This window comes from Sceloporus undulatus, chromosome 3 (assembly GCF_019175285.1).
Source record: "Sceloporus undulatus isolate JIND9_A2432 ecotype Alabama chromosome 3, SceUnd_v1.1, whole genome shotgun sequence".
In the NCBI taxonomy this organism is placed as follows: Eukaryota; Metazoa; Chordata; class Lepidosauria; order Squamata; family Phrynosomatidae; genus Sceloporus; species Sceloporus undulatus.
Window position 1 is genome coordinate 148,109,109 of NC_056524.1, and position 8,557 is coordinate 148,117,665.

Consider the following 8,557-nt stretch of genomic DNA (forward strand, 5'->3'; position numbering starts at 1 on the left):
GGTGTCCAATAGGGTGGAATAGGTTCTGCTGTCACCAAGGAGAGCAGCTGGCAAAGGGTATGTTACTCATCCGGTTAATAGGACACACCACACCACCGCATTCTGCCGTATGGGGTGAAAGGAGCATTATCTGCTCTTTCTTTTGGATGACGACAGACACACTGGGTGTTGAGCAGTTTCTGCCTTCTTTGTTCCTTCTACTAGCATTTCACCTTCTTCTTGCTGGCACCCTCTCTGTATATCTTTGGAAGGGTGTCAAGAAAAGTGGGGTGGACATGTATATCAAACTGAGTAGAATATTTCTCAGTATCCTGTTGTACTGAATACAGTATATCTGTTTTTACCCTCCAACAGCCATAGGTCATCCCTCCATATTCACGGGGGTTAGGGAAAAGACCCCTGTGAATAGGGAAAATGTGTGCTAGTGGCTGGCTCTGCCCACTCTTTTACCTGCCTGGGATAGCTGTAAGCAGCTGTTTCAAGCAGTAAGAGAAGGGGCCAGGGCAGCCACCATACTGGCTTTGCCCATCTTCTCCATATGCTGGATAGCATGCTGCAAGCTGTCCCAAGAAGGGGGGGAGGGGGGCCGTAGGGGTGAAATTGTGTAATAACCACAAATTTGCAAGTTCCAAGTCCACAAATATGGAGGGAAGACTGTACTTTGGGGAAGCTTTAGCGGGCTGCTGCCAAATCATATGCCTAGGACTTGAATGAGTTCTTTGTTTATTTTACTGCAAAAGTTTGCACACATAATCTTATAATATGTTATATAAAAGGCTTCAAACAGTGTTATGCACACATTATCCTTATTCACTGTATGTGAAGCCATGGACTGGAAGGCTTCTTATGACATGTGTTTCATAGGAGGTGTAGCCATAGATGAACAGTTAAATAAATGAGCAGTCCTCATTTCTATCTAATTGCATGACTGTGGGTTCAAGAAACAGATATTAAGTCAACTACAAATCAAGGTTCAAATGTAGGAGAAAAGAGGATCCTCCTTTTGCCTACATTTGAACCTTGGCTTGTGGTTGACTTAATATCTCGCCAGAGGCAGTTCCTTGTTCTAGCCTTTGCTACTCAGCTTGTTGTCTTGCATGTTCCTGTTCTGTAATCTCAGGTACTCTACATACATCAGTTATGCCTAAATAAAATCATCTTTACAAGCTGTCAGAAAGTAAGTAGGGAAGGGGCAACTGTATCTTCCATGGAAGGGAATTCCACAGCCTGGAAGCAGCAACAAGGAAGGTTATACCTTGAGTCCTCACCAACATAACCTGCAAAGGTGGTGGGACTGAGAGATAGCCCTTCCCTGCAGATCTCAAAGCAGACCCTGACTTAGGAGATACTGTAAGTTCTTTCAGGTAGTCTGGACCCAAACTGTGTAGTTTGCATACTATCTGGAATACATATTCCCTGTACCCAGCCCCTGTCCAAACAGTTTCCAAAGGCAGCCTCACATGGAGTGTATTAAAGTATTCTGAATGGGATGTAATCGAGACATGTGTCACGGTAGCTAGACCTGACTTCTTTTTAGTATAACTGGTACACTAGTTTTAACTGTACAAATGTATTCAGCCACAGCTGAAATCAGAGCATCACAGCTCAGATCCAAGCATACCTCAACTGTAAACATGAGATTTCAAGGAGAGTGTAACCCCATCCAGCACAGGCTGAATCCATATTCCCTTTTCTGCCTTGTGGCTGACTAGAAACACCTCTGTCTTGTCTGGATTACATAGAAAAAAGAATAAGACCACATTACAGATGGATAGATTCAGAGCCCATACATACAGGCCAAAATAAAGCTGCTTAGGGCTACTTTGAAAATATGCTGTTTAAATGACACATGCATCTTAAGAGTCCAGAAGCACAGCTTTGGCGCAGCTTCCATCCTCTTAGGGCGCATGCATCATTTAAACAGCATACCTCCAAAGTGTCAAGGAAGCCACGGCCCTGAGTCTGTGGGACCTGAGCTGTTGATGGTCTTTCAGGTGACTTGGAGGTCTTTCATTCATAGGATCACCATAAGTCAAAGTCAACTTGACAGCAGTTAACAACATTAGGAATAGCATTCAAATGCCTTATGCTATATTACCTGTTGTTTTTTAAAAGAGGCCTGCTTTTGGAAATGCCTGAGGGCCCAACCATGTTAGTCTTGCCCTGCTCAGCAAAATCAATAAAGTATTGTCAGTTGGGTTTCATTTCATTTTTTTTATTTATTTTAAGTGAAAATCTGACAACTGTGGACTCAAATTCTGTAACCCATTGAGCAAATATGGAATTCAGTTTAAACCTTTACCATCATCTATTAAAATTTGATGCTACATATAGTAACACCATGTGCCATTAAGGTAACTTGTCAACAAAGGGAATTACTAGCGAGAAACCTGTGGTCATCTAATGTTTGGTGGAGGTACTGCTTGCTTCGGCCTCACTGGCACCAAATGATGTTAGAGGTGAAGAGCTTTGTGGTAGCATTATATAATTGCTGAGTCTGTTGTGACCCACCTCTATCAGAGCAACTTGTTCTGCTAGCCAGCCAAACATATATCCCTTTCTTTGGCTGTTCTGCACTCCTTGCACTGAATTTGCATGTGCATGCTGCAATTATAGTAGGCAGGTAACTTGTATATTATTGAGAAGCAATTTTCAATGAAATGCGTGTGCTCTTCATTATATGGTGCTACTCTAATTTTAAACACATATATAAACAATTATTCATCCATTCAGGAATAAATGAGGCACATTTGTCCATGTGTTTCATTATGTATTCATTTACTTGTTTCAATATTTATAAAGTATTTTATTTATTAGTTATATTTTTATCTTGACATGCTGCCAGTAAGTGCAAGGCAATGTGCAGGGGTCTCCTCTTTGCTATATCTTAAGTTCTTTGTGGGATAGGTTAAGGTCAGTATGGAAGAAAATGAAAGTGAAACCTCCTGATCTGATAGAGGTGTTTATATATCCAATTTGGTATTGATATTGTATATCAAGACTAGATTGTGCATTGTATCTTCATATAAGACTGAAAATTTACATCATGTCATCCTTGGGACCTTTTTTTTTGGTGTAATAATCCTGCCATTATTGCATGTACTGGCATTATCATTATATGTGAGTTTTAATTTCAAAATATTTATAAAATTCTTTACCAAGGTATTGTTTTAGGTTTGTTGTTGTTGCTGGTGGTGGGTATGTGTCTCATACTATACATACCCATAACTACCTGTATGTATACTATGCATACCCTTAACTTAAACTTTACTTCATTAATTATTGGGAAATTCTTTTTGGAAGACAAAGTCCCTTCAGAAGCTACAAAGTGTTGCCATTTGGGCCTAAGGACAAAGGGAAGATCTTTTTCTACTCTCCAGCTAGTTGATGGAATCACTTAGATTTCTTATTTCTTATAAAATAGAAATGTGGACTAATGTGTACCCGACTTTGGACTTGAGGACAGTTGAGCATTGCCACACTTAATTGCTAGACTGAATCAATATATGCAACAGAATGTGGTAGTACAATGAACTGAGCCTGCAAGTGGGAGATATCACTTCTGAATGCTGCCTTATGCAAATAAGGAAATCCTGAAATGAGAACACTAGTACTTCAGAACCTAGTCGAGCCTTTTGTCCTAGTTTCCTATTTGCAATACACACACACACACAGATATAGAAAGATAAACCTTAACCTACCTGCAGACTGAGTTGATGTATTACCTTCTTATTAATCCATATGGCCTGAGATCTGTTAGTTTAGGTTAAAAGAATCATGCAAATTATGTGTAGGTATGTTACTTAGAAGTAAGATTCACCAAGTTCAGTGGTATTTTAAGCATACTTGTTTTTGTTGTGTGCCTTCAAGTTGACTTCATTATATGGTGATCCTATTAATGACAGACTTCCTAAAGATCCTTTTATTAACAGAAACTATATTTTTTCTTATTGTACATGTACAGTTGTATCAAGGAGACTCCAGATACTATGCAGCACCTACATTCACTTTACATGTTAGTTTTTAATCTTTTCAAGGGCAGTAGTAACAGCTATTCATAGAAAAGACCAGAGAAACCAAGAGTTTTATTTTATTTGTAATTTGGCAGCAGCATGTTCCCTATTCCAAATGAAAGGAAACAAAGAGAGAAGTTAAATGTGTAAAAGTACAATTAGTTTGTGTGCAAGTCACTAGATCACAGCTTTTTTACATGCAACTGGGTGCTCAATTGGACCGGGAGAGGTCTGACCAAACAATTTAAGTGGATTCACTTTTGCTGCAACCTGAGGCATGTTTTGAATGGGATATTTTTGGCTGGAAATCCAAAGAAGCCTTAGCTCCTTTTCTAATCTGCAGTATTAACATGAACTACATCCTGTAGCCAAGATTCTAGTTATGCTGTCATCTATAATTAAACTACAAAGAGTAGTTAGACAAGGCTGTCCATTATCCCAATTATTGTTTAATTTATGTATTGAAACCTTGGTACAGCAGATTAGACAAGATAGACATATCAAGAGGGTCAGCATGGGTCAGCATGAATTTAAAATTATGTTCTATACAGAAGGACATTGCTGTGTTTGCACTGCAGAATCCTGAAATGTTGATTGTTATTCTTAATCTAAATTAGAGGCATTTGGCAAATTGTCTAGGTATTGCGGTAATTTGGGGAAATTAGTCATGTTACATTGGATGCTGATGAGGAACAGAAAAGGACAACTGAACTTAAAAGATGATCAAAATGTAAAAAAATTAAGGTACATTATGGTACATTTTTCCAGATAATATCTGCAATATAATTGAAACTAATCACTTGCAGAGCCCAGACAAATGGGTTAAACCAACCATTTCCTAGTTGGGAAGAGTTGCTGGCATTAAAATTAAAACACTTCCTAAAATATTATTTCTCTTTCTTACAGTACAAAACTTGGTTTTCTCACTCAACCTAACAAGATTCAGTCAGAAGTTAACCAGTGTATAAAGAAATAGAAAGCTGCAAGCAGTAAAGCACAAATGTTACAAGAGAGACATAAAACTGGATTCTTGATACTCTATACTTTATATTAGTATCATGCTGTTTTGTTGGTTGCAATGATACAATAATTGTTTCAAATATTTAAAATCCTAGAGAACACAGGCAGTGCCCCATTAGTGGACTAGTTAGGGTTTACTAATTCAAAAAGAGGGGTACACAACATTTGATTAGTGATACTATTGTAAAAAATTGGATACAGAGGCTTATTTTGGCTTCTGGTGTATCACTTCTTTACCAGGGAGTAGGTTTTCAGAAAGAGAAGAAGGGAATTACTCTACTGGATTTGAACTGAATAAAATGTAAGGATTTTGTTTCTTGATAGAGGCATCATTAGGTGTGTGTGCAGGGTTTACACCACACCAGGTGATACCCTAAGGGGGGCTTTGACACCATTGCAAATACCATCAGCTGACCAATGGGAAAAGAAAGTATAGCTTGCTGCACTTATAAATAAAATTTACTAAAGCTGTTATGAATGAGAACAATAACTTCAATTCAGAGATTGCAGAAAAAACAAACACTTATTATTGGAACAGACACATCTGCTGACATGATATTTTATTTTGGGAATAAGGGATTATTTTGACATTAGTATTTTGATATTGGTAATATGGGATAAGGGCTGTGCAATGAACATGGTCCGTTGTTATGGATTCACATGCCATATATATATATATATATATATATATATATATATGCATCAGAAAATGCCATATTGGAAGCTTTATATATTGGAATAATATACTAGAGAAAAACAAAAAGCAATAATAAAAACTTGTAACCAAAAATGATGACATCATTGGAGGACAAATTTTGAAATAACACTTGTAGCCATAGCCGCTCTCTCCAGCTTGTACTGTAGATATATGGATTGTGTTAATATTTGAGCAACTTTTTAAACATTTAAAAACAAAAGTAAATGCAATCTTGACATAAAATAAAATTTGAGGGGGAAAGGAATTCCCACTCTTTAGTGTTATTTTCTTTTCCTTTGGGTATTAGGGTGAATGTGGACAATATTTTTGCCCAGTCACAGCCTCACTAAAGTCCTTAATAATATCTCCATTGTTTTCTAGGAACAGCTCTACTTTTTGATCTAGTTTCAGGAAGCAAGAACTTCCATAGTTAGTCTCTTGAGTTGCCATTCATTTCTGTTTCTTTCTGCATGAGCACATGCTGACAATCTTATAACCATTCTCCTTAAGGTGTCCATCAAAGATGTGACTGTCCTCCTTGGCTCCAATAACAGAAGGATGTAGCAGGCTTGTTTCTCCATATATACTTTAAATAATGCCCACATATTTTTGTTTTGTATCTGTGTTTCTATAAAGGGTAGAGTCATCTGTTCAAAAGCAAGCAAACAAGCTAGTGGTTATCCAGGCCACCGAAGATTAAAATAGCTACCAGGTTGCATGGACGGAATCAGGGCTATATGAAAGAACTTTTGTTTTTGTAGATCCAGGCAAGCAAAAAAAAAAAAAACATCTTGTAGGGCACAGTATATAGTTCATATGCCCCTTATAGTTTGAGAGTCATGCATTTGAGAGGTGTCTGTTGTATGAAAATGGTGCTTCAGCACCTACTGTGGTATTGGTGCTAAGGTACAGATGCTTATTATAGGTTGTTACTGAAGTGATGATCAGTCCTGGTGGGAAGCCTCTGTGTACGTATCTGTATGTGCCTTCAGGTTGCCTGTCAACTTATAGTGTCCTCATGAATTTCATTAGGCAAGGAATACTCAGAGGTGATTTTGCCAGTTCCTTCTTCTGAGATATAGCTTACCCAGGGTTTTTTTGGGGGGGACTAAGTCACGTGGCAAATTGTGGCAGGGTCTTCTCTTTCTTTTTACATGCACCTTGGGCAATTTGCCTGAAATAGGGATTCCTAGAATTTGAGTTGCCAGCATTGTTCAGCCGCTTGTTAGGCCCAAGGGATGGTAGGAGTGCAGTGGGAAACATGGCCTGTCTGCACAGGCTGGGACTAGCTGCTGTGAATGACAAGCGGTGTGTATTGATCGTTTTCTAAACTCGTCCCAGCCGATAGAAGGTAATTAATGACTCCATTTGCCTCAGTACCAAGCAGAACAATTGAGTTTGAAACGGCAACAACTGGCAGTGATGTGAAAGCTCCCCAAGGGGGATATCTCGGAATGAAGCTGACTGGCCCTGGTTGCTGTGGGACACAGGAACACATCTGTGGGGGGAAAGGGGTGCAGGTTGAAAAAGAATGGGAGCAAGAAAGAGCCAAAGTTTGGGATAACGGGTGCTACATTGCTCTCATTTTTTCAAAAATAAGGAATACTTTGGAACTGTGATTTCTGCAAAAAGATCTGTGAAATGTAAAAGGTCTCTCTTTGTGGGAATCTTGCCAGACATTTTGTTGTGGCTTAAGACCAAATAAGAATGTCTATCTGCTGGCTTGCCAGTTGGTAGGGTTGTGGCTTTCTTTCCCCCTCAAGAGCCTTTTTCTTTACTCCAGAATAGCAGCTTGGCATGGTGAGGATCTAGGGCATGGAATCTGGTTGGTTACTGTCTCACAGACATGGAGGGGGGGAGCAGACCACTTCAATTATAGCATCCTCTCATGTGGCATACATCTGCCTAGATACCTTAAGGCCAACAGATCCTGTCTGAACTTGGAAATTAAGCAGGGCCAACCCTGGTTAGCACTTAGATGGGAGACTAACAACAAATATCAAGTGCTGTGGGCTATATTTCAGAGGAAGGAACTGGCAAAACCACCTCTCACCTTTCCTTGCCTAAGAAAACCCTTTGAGCTCACGGGGCTGCCATAAGTCACCAGGTGACCTGAAGGTGCATGCACACATGTCAGCATGTGCACACACACACATGCTGTATTTTGTACATTGTTGCAGACAGCTGGTCCAATTAGCTCAACACTTGTCTTTGGACCTACATGTCTAACATTGTTCCTGGGAAAAAAAGATAGTTTTAAATCTCTCACAGCATGGATTCATTTAAAAATGTGTAATTAGTGAGCCCATCTCTGCCTGTTATTTTGTTCTCTAAAACCAGTCTCATTGCCCTCCTTCTAGGACATAATAGAGAATAGTTTAGATTTATATCAGCAAAATCTAATTATGGGTATTCAGAATCTGACTGTTCATCATATCTGGGACTCCAGGAATTCATAATGTCCATCTCTATTGGAAGGTGCCAATTTTCAGTGATGCGCACTCTGACATACAGGTGGGAATCTTTCCTTGAAGTCATTTGTGGTCAAGCATGTGAACCTATTCCTAACAGATCTGCCTCTAGCGGTTAATACATTGCTTCTTGGAGGTGGCATAAGAGGCATGAGACTGTCTATATTTTGTTAGCATAATTTATTTTCAGTACAAACTTGAGAAGAGTGCTAAGAATACTCTGGACAGCCAAAAAGACAAACAAATGGGTCCTTGAACCAGAAATCTCCTTGGAAGCCAAGATGATCAAACTGACGATATCATACTTTGGCCACATCATGAGAATGCATGATTCATTGGAGGAGAAAATAATGCTA